We start from the raw sequence: 15,356 nt of genomic DNA, 5'->3' as shown, positions 1-15,356 counted from the left end.
AAGCTTCTTCAACACTCAAGCCACTCAAGTTACCACCACAATGTGGGTATTCAAAACTCTTTGTGATGAATACAAGTCACATTTCAGTCAACCAGTGGTAAAACCACTACAACAACAAAGTCAGATTCGCCTAGAGCTCGAGTCAATAAGTTGATTCAACATCATCAAAGCCGGGAATGAATCCCGTAAAGACATCCAGCCGGGAATGAATCCCGCAAAGACATCAAGCCGGGAAGGAATCCCGCGAAGAAATCAAGTTAGAAATGAATTCTGCATCAACATCAAGTCGGGAAGGAATCCCGCAAAGACATCAAGTCAGAAATGAATTCTGCATCAACATCAAGTCGGGAAGGAATCCCGCGAAGAAATCAAGCCGGGAAGAAATCCCGCGAAGAAATCAAGTCAGAAATAAATTCTGTATTAATATCAAGTCGGGAAAGAATCCCGAAGAAATCAAATCGGAAATGAATTCCACAATCAGCATTAAGTGGGAATTGGCTTTTGCCCCAACAGCAAGTCGGAAATAAATTTCGCACCGAGACGGAAAGGAATTCCGCATTAACATCAAGTCGGAGATGAATTTCGCACCAGCCGAGGACGAAGTTCACATCCCGGAAGGAACTACGAAAGACCTGATTCTCCCCATCCCCCGAAGAGTTCTTGGAGATACGTAGGCAGCCACAAAGGCGCGGTCACAAACATAAGTCTGCATCATAAAAAGCATTTTCTCTTTGCCAATATAAAATAAAATATATAATAAAAATAGTAAAAAAAAAGAGAAGAAAAGAAAAATAAAAGCTGGAGTTGAAAACCCGAAAGGGCGGCTTCAGGCAAGAATTGAGCCCGCTAGGCTGAAAACCCGAAAGGGCGGTCTAGGCAAAAGTTAGGGCAAAGAACCTGCTAGAGTCGAAAACTCGAAAGGGCGGCTACTAGGCAAAAGTTAAGGCCAAAAAACAAAAAAAAAATTAAAAAAAAAAAAGAAAAAAAGTGCTTTCATGAATTCTTTTAGAGAGTCAATTTTTTTGTAGGACAAACAACAAAGTGTGTCCTTAAATCATTTTTCCAGGGATCACTGAGTTTCCTTCGAGTCAAAATCCACTACAAGACAAAATTTGAGTCTCTAAATCGAGTCTCCAATGGGTCTCTGAAATCAAGTCTCCATCACCAGTGGTCATTCCACAACGAGTCACAAAACTCGAGTCATTCTCAAAAGTTCATTTTGAAAGAGTTACTCTTTGAGTCATTCCTCTAAAAAAAAAGAGAGAGAGAGGAAAATGTCAATTCAATCCCCGGGATTTCCAAAACAATCCCTAAAAAAAATGTCAAACATAATCATTGAGAGGTAATTCTTTAATACCTCATCTCCACTCGGACCATCGTTTCTTCGATCCTTTTCAGACGAGCGATGTCATCCACATTGTCCATTTCCTCAGTGGCCTTGTTCTCCTTGATTCCTCAATCGATTGGACAAGTACAACACCAATGTTTTGAAATATTCCATGGTCAGCACCATTCTGGGGGGCAAGAAGTGATAAGAACCTTCACCATTCTCCCATCACAGAAGTAATCACGGAATTTTTTAGTCTTTCATTCCAGCTAATAAGGGCATCAATTCTCTCGAGCAGGGGGCAAAATCCTCCAAGTCGGATTCAGGGGCAAGTGTTATAAAAAAAAACATACACAACCCAGGGTGGAACCCAACCATCGTCAATCTCTTTTACACAAACCCAGGGTAGAACCCGATTAATGGTTAACCTTTTGTTTTACATAAAACCTAGGGTGAAACCCTAACCAATAACCAACCATTTTTTCATCCAAAACCAAGACATTTGATCATTTCAACTTTAGGTGGACCCTTGGTTCTCAAAGAAAAAAAAACAAACATAAAACAAATCTCTTTTCAAGCCCTCATTAAGAGGCAAAATCTCTTTTCAAGCCCTCATCAAGAGGCAAAACATCTTTTCAAGCCCTCTAAGAGGCAAAATCTCTCTTCTCAAGCCCTCATTAAGAGGCAAAACATCTTTTCAAAGTCCTCTAAGAGGCAAGATCTCTTTTCAAGCCCTCATTAAGAGGCAAAACATATTTTCAAGACCTCTAAGAGGCAAAATCTCTTTCCAAGCCCTCATTAAGGGGAAAACATCTTTTCAAGTCCTCTAAGAGGCAGAATTTCTTTTTAAGTCCTCAGAAAGGCAAAAACATCTTTATGTTGTAAACATAAATCCATGCATTTGATCATTTTATTTCAAAGAGAAAACCCACGGCAGGGTTTCCTCCTCTGCCCATCCTCAAAATTTGCTCCTTCAGATAGCCACTAGCTCTCATAAATCATTTTTATGATAGCCAGTGGGGGGGCAACTGTGAATACTCAAATTTTAAGGCTCAAAAAAAGCCAGTTTTCTGGGCCGCGGCCGCCCTTAAAGGCAGCGGTAGCCGCTATCGCCTGCGGCGGCAGCCGCCGGCGACAGCGGCTGCAATCGTCTATGAAAACCTCAATTTTGAGGCTCAAAGAGCCAATTTTTCCAGACTGCAAACAGTCCGGCCGGACCGGAGGTCATTCAGAAAGTTCACCGGAAGTGTGCCAATATGGTACTTGAAACGTCCGAAAAATTACGAGGATCACGGAACTGGTCCCGGAATATTTTTTGGAGGTCCGAAACTCCCGGAAAAGCCTCTGGAACGAAAAAAAAGAAGAGAAAAAGAGAAAGGCACGCATGCCCACCCTCAAGGGCGGGCACGCCCGCCCAGTCTAGGCGGCCATGCCCGCCCAGTCTAGGCGGGCATGCCCACCCTCAAGGGCGGGCACGCCCGCCCAGCGTGGGCGGGCACGCCCGCCCAGTCTAGGCGGGCATGCCCACCCTCAAGGGCGGGCACGCCCGCCCAGCTTGGGCGGCCATGCCTGCCCTGGAGGGCGGGCAGACGCGCCCAGGGGCGCGTTTTTCCTATAAAAAACATCCCCGGGGCTCCGTTTTGGGACACTCAGTCTGTGTTGACGGACGCTCCTTCTCTCTTACGCTCTTTGCGATTCTTTACTGCTTTCTTGCATTTTTTTAATTTTAGTTTTATTTTATTATTGTGATACTTGGTCACCTAAAATTAAATTAATTAAAATTCCCTTAACGAGGAGCTTAACCTGGAGTTAAGAAGTGGCCGTCGATTAAATCAGGTACGTAAACTAAGTTCTGCCTATTTAATTTTAGCACTTCATGCATGCTTCTCTTCTACTCCTAATAACTCTACAATTGCATAAATGCATTTCATGTCATAAACGGCCTCAATTAAATAAAATTAGGCTAAATGCCCGGTTAATCAATAATCGTGGTATTAAAGTCTAGATCGACAGTATTGGCTTAAAATACCTAGTTAATTAATAGCTATGGTATGATTGCCTTTATTTTGAACAGCCTGGCTTAAGTCCAATTAATCAATAATTGTGGCTAAAAAGCCTTAATCAATCACGTTTTGGCAATAAATTGCCTACAATTAAATCAACCACATTTTGGCAATAAATTGCCCACGGTTCAATCAATTTTTGGCAAACAAATTGCCTATAAATTAGATTAACCACTTTTTAGCGACAAATCGCTTAAATTGCAATTTTTGGCTAAAAGCCTTCAAATACCAATTTTGGCACAAATGCCTTAATCACTTTGGCGACAAATCGCCTAATCAATTTTTGGCAAACTAATTGCCTAAATCCATCTTTTTGGCTAAAAGCCATAAATTAATCAATTTTTGGCAGTAATAAGCCCAAACATCAATCTTGGCGACAATCGCCCAATCATCACCTTTTGGCAATCAAATTGCCTAAATCACTCTTTTTGGCTAAAAGCCATTAAAATCAACATTTTTGGCATCAAATGCCTAATCAAATCAATCGATCTTTGGCAAAAAGCCTAAACAAAATGCACAAAGCATACACACACTCATGCATAAAGCATACCCATTCAAAGCCCTTCAAAGAAGGCCTATCGAACTACGTTGACTTTGATCTTCCATTCAAACGGAAGTACGTAGGCACGTTAGGGATTTAACCCCGAGCGGCAAGTCGAAATCACATGAACATTTTCATTGGTCCAATTACCTTGCGAAACATTCATTCATTAGGTTAGTTCATCAGCATGACATAGTCTCGGGATCCACCTCAGGTTCGCAGATTATGCCTTAGACATTGGGATAATTAATCTAGTAACTAGGTTAATTAAAATTGGAGTCATTTAGGGTTTTTTCCTAGTTTACCCTAAAACAATTAAACAAGGTGGCGACTTATACATTCACGTGCATTTCTTCCCTTAGTCACATGCATTCATATGCCTATGATGTTTGGGGAGGGGTTCACAACTTCTTGGGATGATGGAATCGTTGTCCACTAGGTCTTGGATGCGGTTCTTAAGCGTCCAACACGCTTCGGTCTTGTGCCCGTTACCCTGATGGTACTGACAGTATTCGTCTGCTCTGTAGTTCCTTGGTAATGGGTTGGGGGGAGGCGTTGCTTCCAAAGGTTTGATGTAGTTTGCTTTGACAGCTTCTCGGAACACTAAAAGGATTGGCATCCCGAGATCAGTATATGTTCTTCTTGACTGATTGCCATTTCTCATATTTCCCACACGTAAAGGATTCATGGGGGTGATGCTTGCCACTTCATGGACTTTGCCAGTGTGAACCCCTCCCCAAATATCAATGCATGAAAACGCATGTGATTAAGGAAGAAATGCACGTGATGTGTGAGTCGCCATCTTGTTTAATTATTTTAGGGTAAACTAGGAAAAAACCCTAAGTTGACTCCGATTTTAATTAACCTAATTACTAGATCAATTATCCCAATGTTTAAGGCATGGTGTGCAAACCCGAGATGGATCCCGAGACTATGTCATGCTGATGAACTAACCTATGAATGAATGCTTTGCAAGGTGAAAGATGATGTGATTTGGACCAATGAAAAATGTTTATGTGATTTTGACTTGCCACCCGGGGTTAAATCCCGAACGTGCCCACATACTTCCGTTTGAATGGAAGATCAAAGTCAACGTAGTTCGATAGGCCTTCTTTGAAGGGCTTTGAAGGGGATGCTTTATGCATGAGTGTGTGTATGCTTTGTGCATTTTTGTTTAGGCATTTTGCCAAAGAATTGATTGATTTTCAGGCATTTGATGCCAAAATGCTGATTTTAAGGCATTTGATGCCAAAATGTTGATTTTAAGGCATTTGATGCCAAAATGTTGACTTAGGCAATTGTTGCCAAAAATTGAAGTGGTTTAGGCGTTTGTCGCCAAAATTGATTATTTTTAGGCTTTTAGCCAAAATAAGTTGATTTAGGCAATTTATTGCCAAAAGTTGAAAATTAGGCGATTGTCGCCAAAATTGATTGACTCAAGGTAATTTATTTACCAAAAGTAATTATTTTGAAGGCTTTTAGCCAAAAAATTGGATTTTAAGCGATTTGTCGCTAAAAAATGTGATTAATCCCCTTATAGGCAATTTGTTTGCCTAAAGAGATCAATTAAATTGTAATGTAGGCAATTTATTGCCAAAGAGGGAAAAAACGTGTTCAACTAAAGCTTTTTAGTCACAATTATTGATTAATTGAACTTAAGCCGGATTTGTTTTGAAATAAAGGCAATTAACCATAGTTATTAATTAACTAGGTATTTTAAGCCATTATTGTCGGATTTAGGCTTTAATACCACGATTATTGATTAACCGGGCATTAGCCTAAATTTATTTAATTGAGGCAATTTGCTTGCCTAAAGATGACGTGAATGCATTTATGCAGTTGTAGAATTAGGAGGAGTAGAAGAGAAACATGCATGAAGTGCTAAAAAATTAAATAGGTAAAACTTAATTTACATACTTGATTTAATCGACGGCCACTTCTTAACTCCAGGTTATGCTCCTCGTTAAGGGAATATTAATTAAATTTAATTTTAGTGACCACTTAACAAGACAAGAAAGCAATAAGACTTAAAACTAAAAAAAAAAAAAATGCAGAAAAGCAGTAAAGAATCGCAAAGAGCGTAAGGGAGAAGGAGCGTCCGTCAACACAAACTGAGTGAGTAAAAACGGAGGCCCCGGGGCCAATTTTATAAGAAAAAAGGAGACCCGAGGGTGTGAACCCCTCCCCAAAATGTCATATGCATATGAATGCATGTGACTAAGGAAGAAATGCACGTGATGTGTGAGTCGCCACCTTGTTTAATTATTTTAGGGCAAACTAGGAAAAAACCCTAAGTGACTCCAATTTTAATTAACCTAGTTACTAGATTAATTATCCCAATGTCTAAGGCATGGTGTGCAAACCCGAGATGGATCCCGAGACCATGTCATGCTGATAAACTAACCATGAATGAATGCTTGCAAGGCGATGGATGCAATGAAATGTGTTTTGATGATTTCGACTTGCCACCCAGGGTTAGATCCCGAACGTGCCTACGTACTTCCGTTTGAATGGAAGATCAAAGTCAACGTAGTTCGATAGGCCTTCTTTGAAGGGCTTTGAATGGGGATGCTTTATGCATGAGTGTGTGTATGCTTTGTGCATTTTGTTTAGGCTTTTTGCCAAAGATTGATTGTTTTAGGCATTTGATGCCAAAAATGTTGACTTTAATGGCTTTTAGCCAAAAAGATTGATTTAGGCAATTGTTGCCAAAAATTGATGATTGTTTAGGCGATTGTCGCCTAAATTGAATGATTTAAGGCTTTTAGCCAAAAAAAGTTGATTTGGGCAATTTATTGCCAAAATTGATGTTTGGGCTTATTCTTGCCAAAAGATGTTTTGTTGGGCGATTTGTCGCAAAAAATTGATGCTTGGGCTTATTCTTGCCAAAAGTGCTTATCTAAAGGCTTTTAGCCAAAAGATTGATTTAGGCAATTTGTTGCCGAAAATCGATTGATTGGGCGTTTGTCGCCAAAATGATTAAGGCTTTTAGCCAAAAGATTGATTAATTTGAAGGCTTTCAGCCAAAATGAGTTGATTTAGGCAATTTATTGCCAAAAGTTGATGATTGGGCGATTGTCGCCAAAATTGATTGACTTAAGGTAATTTATTTGCCAAAAGTGTTGATTTTAATTTTAAGGCATTTCGCCAAAGAATTGATTTAAGCGATTTGTCGCTGAAAGTAGTTAATCTAATTTATAGGCAATGTGTTTGCCGAAAAAATCGATTAATCGAATTGTAATGTAGGCAATTTATCGCCGGGAAAAAACGTGTTTGAATTAAAGCTTCTTTAGCCACAATTATTGATTAATTGGACTTAAGTCAAATTTGTTTGAAATAAAGGCGATTAACCATAGTTATTGATTAACTAGGTATTTTAAGCCATTATTGTCAGATTTAGGCTTTAATACCACGATTATTAATTAACCGGGCATTTAGCCTAAATTTATTTAATTGAGGCAATTTGTTTGCCTAATGATGACATGGATGCATTTATGCAGTTGTAGAATTATTAGGAGTAGAAAAGAAGCATGCATGAAGTGCTAAAATTAAATAGGCAGAGTTTAGTTCATGTACCTGATTTAATCGTCGACCGCTTCTTAACTCCAGGTTAAGCTCCTCGTTAAGGGAATTAATTTTAATTTAATCTTAAGTGACCAAGTATCACAACAATAAAATAAAACTAAAATTAAAAAATGCAAGAAAGCAGTAAAGAATCGCAAAGAGCATAGGGAGAAGGAGCGTCCGTCAACACAGACTGAGTGTCTCAAAACGGAGCCCCAGAGCCATTTTTTATAGGAAAAAATGTGACCCCGGGCGCCCCTGCCCGCCTTCGAGGGTGGGCATGCCCGCCTGGGCTGGGCGGGCGTGCCCGCCTGGCTTGGGCGGGCCTGTGTGCCTTTTCCCCTCTCTTTTTTTTTTCTCGTTCCGGAGGCTTTTCCGGGAGTTCCGGACCTCCAAAAAATATTTCGAGACCAGTTCCGTGATCCTCGTAATTTTCGGACATTTCAAGTACCATATTGGCACACTTCCGGTGAACTTTTTGAATGACCTCCGGTCCGATCGAACTGTTTGCAGTCCAGGAAAATTGGCTCTTCAAGCCTCAAAATTAGGGTATTCACAGGCAACTGCAGTCGCTGTCGCCGGCGGCTATAGCGGCTACCGCCGCCTTTGAGGCGGCCACCATCGCCGCGGCCGGAAAATCTGGCTTTTAGAGCCTCAAAATTTGAGTATTCACAGTTGCCCCCCACTGGCTATCATAAAAATGATTTATGAGAGCCAGTGGCTATCTGAAGGAGCAAATTTTGAGGATGGGCAGAGGAGGAAACCCCGCCATGGTTTTTTTTTTTTCTTTGAAATGATCAAATGCATGGATTTATGTTTGTAACTTAAAGATGTTTTTGCCTCTTAGAGGACTTGAAAAGATGTTTTGCCTCTTAATGAGGGCTTCAAAAGAGATTTTGCCTCTTAGAGGACTTGAAAAGATGTTTTGCCTCTTAATGAGGGCTTGAAAAAGAGATTTTGCCTCTTAGAGGACTTGAAAAGATGTTTTACCTCTTAATGAGGGCTTCAAAAGACGTTTTGCCTCATAGAGGACTTGGAAAGAGATTTTGCCTCTTAGAGGACTTGGAAAGAGATTTTGCCTCTTAATGTGGGCTTGAAAAGAGATTTGTTTTTTTCTTTGAGAACCAAGGGTCCACCTAAAGTCGAGATGATCCAATGGCTTAGTTTTGGATGAAAAATGGTTGGTTATTGGTTAGGGTTTCACCCTAGGTTTTATTGTGAAAGAAAAGGTTAACCATTAACCGGGTTCTACCCTGGGTTTGTGTAAAAGAGATTGATGATGGTTGGGTTCTACCCTGGGTTGTGTATGTTTTTTTTTTTTGTAAAAACACTTGCCCCTGAATCCGACTTGGAGGATTTTGCCCCCTGCTTGAGAGAATTGATGCCCTTATTAGCTGAAGTAGAATTTCTTCTTAATGAAAGACTAAAAATTCCGTGATTACTTCTGTGATGGGAGAATGGTGAAGGTTCTTATCACTTCTTGCCCCCAGAATGGTGCTGACCATGGAATACTTCAAGACATTGGTGTTGTACTTGTCCAATCGATTGAGGAATCAAAGAGAACAAAGCCACTTATATGACTCGAGGAAACGAACAATGTGGATGACATCGCTTGTCTGAAAGGATCGAAGAAACGATGGCCCGAGTGGGGACGAGTATTAAAGAATTACCTCTCAACGATTATGTTTGACATTTTTAGGGTTGTTTTGGAAACCCCGGGGATTGAATTGACATTTTCCTCTCTCTCTTTTTTTTTTTTCGAGGAATGACTCAAAGAGTGACGCTTTCAAACGAACTTTTGAGAATGACTCGATTTTTGTGACTCGTTGTGGAATGACCACTGGTGATGGAGACTTGACTTTAGAGACTTATAGGAGACTCGATTTAGAGACTCAAATTTTTCTTGTAGTGAATTTTGACTCAAAGGAACTTAGTGATTCCTGGAAAAAATGATTTATATACTCCCAAGGAGACCTTTGAAAGGGATTTTTTTTTTTTTTTTTTTTTGCCTTAACTTTTGCCTAGTAGCCGCCCTTTCGGGTTTTCGACTCTAGCAGGCTCTTTGCCCTAACTTTTGCCTAGACCGCCCTTTCGGGTTTTCAGCCTAGCGGGCTCAATTCTTGCCTGAAGTCGCCCTTTCGGGTTTTCAACTCCAGCTTTTATTTTTCTTTTCTTCTCTTTTCTTTTTTAATTTTTTTTTATTTTTTTTTTATATTGGCAAAGAGAAAATGATATTTATGATGCAAACTTATGTTTGTGACCGAGCCTTTGTGGCTGCCTACGTATCTCCAAGAACTCTTCGGGGGATGGGGAGAATCAGGTCTTTCGTAGTTCCTTCTGGGATGCGAACTTCGTGTTCGGCTGGTGCGGAATTCATCTCCGACTTGATTTTAGTGCGGAATTCCTTTCCGTCTTGGTGCGGAATTTATTTTCGACTTGCTGTTGGGGGAAAATTCAATTCCGCCTTAATGCTGATTGTGGAATTCATTTCCGATTTGATTTCTTTGGGATTCCTTCCCGACTTGATATTAATACAGAATTCATTTCTGACTTGATTTCTTCGCAGGATTTCTTCCCGGCTTGATGTCTTTGCGGGATTCCTTCCCGACTGGATGTCTTTGCGGGATTCGTTCTCGACTTGATGTTGATGCAGAATTCATTTCTGACTTGATTTCTTCGTGGGATTCCTTCCCGGCTTGATGTCTTTACAGGGTTCATTCCCGACTGGATGTCTTTGCGGGATTCATTCCTGACTTGATGTTGATGCAGAATTCATTTCTGACTTGATTTCTTCGCGGGATTCCTTCCCGGCTTGACGTCTTTGCGGGATTCCTTACCGACTTTGATGATGTTGAATCAACTTATTGACTCGAGCTCGTATGATAATGATGACCCTAGGCGAATCTGACTTTGTTGTTGTAGTGGTTTTACCACTAGTTGACTAAAATATGACTTGTATTCATCACAAAGAGTTTTGAATACCCACATTGTGGTGGTAACTTGAGTGGCTTGAGTGTTGAAGAAGCTTTTATGCTTTGAGTTTGTGGCTTCGCCATGTTTGAATTCTTGAGGTTAATTTGATTCCTTTTCTTGAACTTTTATCTTCCTTTGAACTTGGAACTTATTTCCTCAAGGGTTCTCCTCTCCATAAGGAATTTTGAGGAGGCTCTTCATTTTCCTTGTTTTGAGAAATGATCCTTGTTTATAAGGACACTTGTACTTGTGCCATGCCTGGCGCTTGATTTTCAAGGTGTTTGTTGTCATCCAGTTTGTGGAAATGACTGCTTCTTTTAACTTGCTCTTTCAAAATGTGAGCAGCCGCTTGGTCTTTGTCCTTATGGCTGAAATGATTTGTCATCTACCCTTGATGGGCTTGAATTTGATGGAGAGCTTGCAGTTGACCCGTCTTTGACAACTTGATTTCCTGTAGCTTTGTCCTTGATTTCTTTCTTTTGTGCAGAAGTTCCTTTTGAGCCATTTTTTCTTTTGCTTATTTGCTTCCTTTTGACCAGGGGTTCCTTTTGTCCCGTTTTTCCTTTTGCTTGCTTAGAAGCAGCCTCTCCATAAAGAATTTCGAGGCAACTTGATTCTGAGATGACTTGAATAGTGTATGGATGGCATTGCGACTTCGCGCAGATCCAACCCAATTCCAAATATAACTTCTTTATTCTGTCGCTTTTAAGCTCAAAATTCAGACACCTCTCTGTCGGAGAATCTTCCATTCCTGGGTTTTCGGAGAAACCATTCTGGCCCTAACCCCTTCAATCGGCTTTACCTCGGTACTGTTTGAAGTCTTACGTACCCTTTGCTGGATCCTTTCCATGATTACCCTTCAAAACTTCCCCTTCAATGGTGCTTCTTAGGATGCCCCCAGCTTTGATTGATGCAGAGCAAATGAATGCATTTTTCTTTGCCAATTTTTATTATCTTTTTGTCATCATTTTTTTTAATTTTTTATTATTTTTTCTGATTTTTTTTTTTTTGTGCTTTCACAGGAAAGGATAGGGAAAGAGTATAAACATGATTGGAACGTAAACTGATCCCTTTTTATTGATAAGACAAAATTTGTGTACAAAAGACACTTAGATTTACAAATTTGAATTGAATGAAAACTTGAATGGAAATGAAAATAAAAAGAAAAAAAACTAGACCCTAAAAGATAGACTCTAGGTGAACTGTGATGGACTAGGATTGGATTGACTGAAGTGACTTTGTTCTGCTTAAATCGATCAGACAGGTTGTTGTTGGTCTTGAACAATTCCTTTGTTCTTTTGGAGGTTTGATCTCAACCTTCTCAGACACAAACTTCATTCATTTCTAAGAAAAGTTCGAAAGGATCGAACGATTCTTGTTCAGCAAGATTTTTTTTGCATTAATCCCATGGCTAGGCAAGAGATTGGTTGATGTTCCGCTTGCTCTTGGTGATGATGGACCCATTGTCAACCAGGTCTTGTAGACGGTTTTTCAAAGTCCAGCATGATTCTGCTTCTTGTATGAGTCTTCTTTGAGTTGACCCAACTGGATTAAGTGTTCCACCTTAGTTGCAGTCGCAATGAGCGATTGGAACGTAGGCAAGTACTGTGTTTGAAGCTGTGACTGATAGACAGGCAGTAAATTCTTGATTATTATGTCAACTTGTTCCTATTCAGAGGGTCGGTTGATCATTTGAGCAACTTTGGCTCTCCACCTCGAAAGGAACGAGGAGAAGGGCTCATTGTTCTTTTGTTTAGTAGTTTCCAGCTCTCTTCAAGTGACATCCACCTCCATATTATAGTGATACTGTGAATTGAAGGCATTACAGATGTCTTCCCATGTTTTCATCTTAGAGCGGTCCAGGCTAACAAACCACCTCAAAGCAGCACCGGTGAGTGATTGTTGGAACAACTGAGCAAGGAGCTCGCTGCTCAATCCATACGGGTTAAGGGCACCCACATACATTTTCAAATGAGTTTTAGGACAAGTGGTTCCATCAAATTTGTCCATGTTGGGCATCTTGAACTAGGTTGGCAGTCTTGCCTCGGGGAACAAGGACAAGGAGTCCATGTCCACCACTTCCTTGTGTGTCTTCAAGGCAGTGACAGACCTTTTCAGGAGTTCTAGTTTCTCTCTCATTTTCTGAGCTTCCAGCTCAGAAGCAGTTCCAGAGGGCATGTCATCCAGGATAGGGTTTGAGGACGTCGGTGCAGCGCCGGGTCCCTGATTGGAGGCAGCAGGTCCACTTCCCCCGGCTGAAGCTCCATTACCACCACCTAGTTCAGCTATTAGGGCAGTCCTTTGGGCGGCCAATGCCTGATTCATTCTGGCCTCCATTCTAGCTTCCAATTGTTCAATGAGGTTTTGGATGTCAGACAGTGATGCCATTGGTGCAATCGGGGTTGTTGGACTTGTGGGCGAGAGCTCAGTTGGTGTTTCGGGTACAGGTGGTCTTTGGAGGGGTACCTGTGAAAGGACATAGTCAAAACGATTAGACTATCCTATATAAGGCATTTTCATAGGGTATATGAAATAGTGTGAGGTAGGATGGAACACCCAGGATAGGACCCAATGGGATGTGATATGTAAGGTAAAGTGCTTAGGGCTGGACACCTCGACTTTTCGAAAGGCCCCTAGTTCTCAAAAAAAAAAAAAATTTTTTTTTTGGGCCTTAAGGGCCAAAATGTGAATTTTTAGGCCTTTGAGGCCAAATTGGGAATTTTTGGGCCTCCATGGCCAAATTGCGAACTTTTGGGCCTCTGTGGCCAAATTGGAAATTTTCGGGCCTTAGGGGCCAAAAATGGGAGTTTTTGGGCCTTTGGGGCCAAATTGGGAATTGTTTTGGGCCTTTGGCCAAATTGAGGATTTTTTGGGCCTTAGTGGCCAAATGTGAATTTTTGGGCCTTAGGGGCCAAAATGTAATTTTCCAGTTCTGAAATGGAATGTTTTTTTTTAATGAGATGATATGTCATGAATGCGCACAACATCACGTCATACTTCGTTTAATGATATGATTCGTATCATTGAGTGCATACAGTGCTAAAGGATAGGTTCTATAGGCTATGACACAAATAGAGAATTGGCTTATAAGGGACCCTTGAACCTTGAGTATGGATATACCTAACCACATGTGAAACAAAGAGTTTCACGTGGGTCCAACAGTGCGCATACTCATGGGCCACCCCCAAAAGGATTAGGAGTGGTTTGCGGTAACAGGGAGGACGCTTTGGCTGTCCGTCGACATAATCAAAGAGACCTGCCGATCAGCGCTACTTGCTATCCAGACTCAGAAGTTTGAACAGAGAGAGAAGAAATTCATTTGAAATTCATTTTTTTATGCAATGGAGAAAAGGATTCTCAATCGTGCAAATAAATCAACAAATTTAAAAGTTTTCATCAAATTTGTCATTTAAGTTCAAATCTCCTCCTCAAGTATTCTTAAAGAAAGAACACCTGATTCATGTCAAGGTACCCTGTAAAACAAAGCTTCGTACAATAATGCCCTAAAGAAGGGCAGGTTAGTTTAGGCAGCAATTGTAGTCCACTTTATGCAAAAAGATTACATAATTCCCCAGCAGAGTCGCCAAACTGTGAACCCCTCCCCAAAATGTCATATGCATATGAATGCATGTGACTAAGGAAGAAATGCACGTGATGTGTGAGTCGCCATCTTGTTTAATTATTTTAGGGCAAACTAGGAAAAAACCCTAAGTGACTCCAATTTTAATTAACCTAGTTACTAGATTAATTATCCCAATGTCTAAGGCATGGTGTGCAAACCCGAGATGGATCCCGAGACCATGTCATGCTGATAAACTAACCATGAATGAATGCTTTGCAAGGCGATGGATGCAATGAAATGTGTTTTGATGATTTCGACTTGCCACCCGGGGTTAGATCCCGAACGTGCCTACGTACTTCCGTTTGAATGGAAGATCAAAGTCAACGTAGTTCGATAGGCCTTCTTTGAAGGGCTTTGAATGGGGATGCTTTATGCATGAGTGTGTGTATGCTTTGTGCATTTTGTTTAGGCTTTTTGCCAAAGATTGATTGTTTTAGGCATTTGATGCCAAAAATGTTGACTTTAATGGCTTTTAACCAAAAAGATTGATTTAGGCAATTGTTGCCAAAAATTGATGATTGTTTAGGCGATTGTCGCCTAAATTGAATGATTTAAGGCTTTTAGCCAAAAAAAGTTGATTTGGGCAATTTATTGCCAAAATTGATGTTTGGGCTTATTCTTGCCAAAAGATGTTTTGTTGGGCGATTTGTCGCCAAAAATGGATGCTAGGGCTTATTCTTGCCAAAAGTGCTTATCTGAAGGCTTTTAGCCAAAAGATTGATTTAGGCAATTTGTTGCCGAAAATCGATTGATTGGGCGTTTGTCGCCAAAATGATTAAGGCTTTTAGCCAAAAGATTGATTAATTTGAAGGCTTTCAGCCAAAATGAGTTGATTTAGGCAATTTATTGCCAAAAGTTGATGATTGGGCGATTGTCACCAAAATTGATTGACTTAAGGCAATTTATTTGCCAAAAGTGTTGATTTTAATTTTAAGGCATTTCGCCAAAGAATTGATTTAAGCGATTTGTCGCTGAAAGTAGTTAATCTAATTTATAGGCAATGTGTTTGCCGAAAAAATCGATTAATCGAATTGTAATGTAGGCAATTTATCGCCGGGAAAAAACGTGTTTGAATTAAAGCTTCTTTAGCCACAATTATTGATTAATTGAACTTAAGTCAAATTTGTTTGAAATAAAGGCGATTAACCATAGTTATTGATTAACTAGGTATTTTAAGCCATTATTGTCGGATTTAGGCTTTAATACCACGATTATTAATTAACCGGGCATTTAGCCTAAATTTATTTAATTGAGGCAATTTGTTTG

The sequence above is a fragment of the Jatropha curcas genome, chromosome 4, assembly GCF_041381405.1.
Source record: "Jatropha curcas cultivar XTBG-Jc1 chromosome 4, XTBG_Jcur_1.0, whole genome shotgun sequence".
Lineage (NCBI taxonomy): Eukaryota > Viridiplantae > Streptophyta > Magnoliopsida > Malpighiales > Euphorbiaceae > Jatropha > Jatropha curcas.
Note: the sequence above shows the minus strand (reverse complement) of the source record.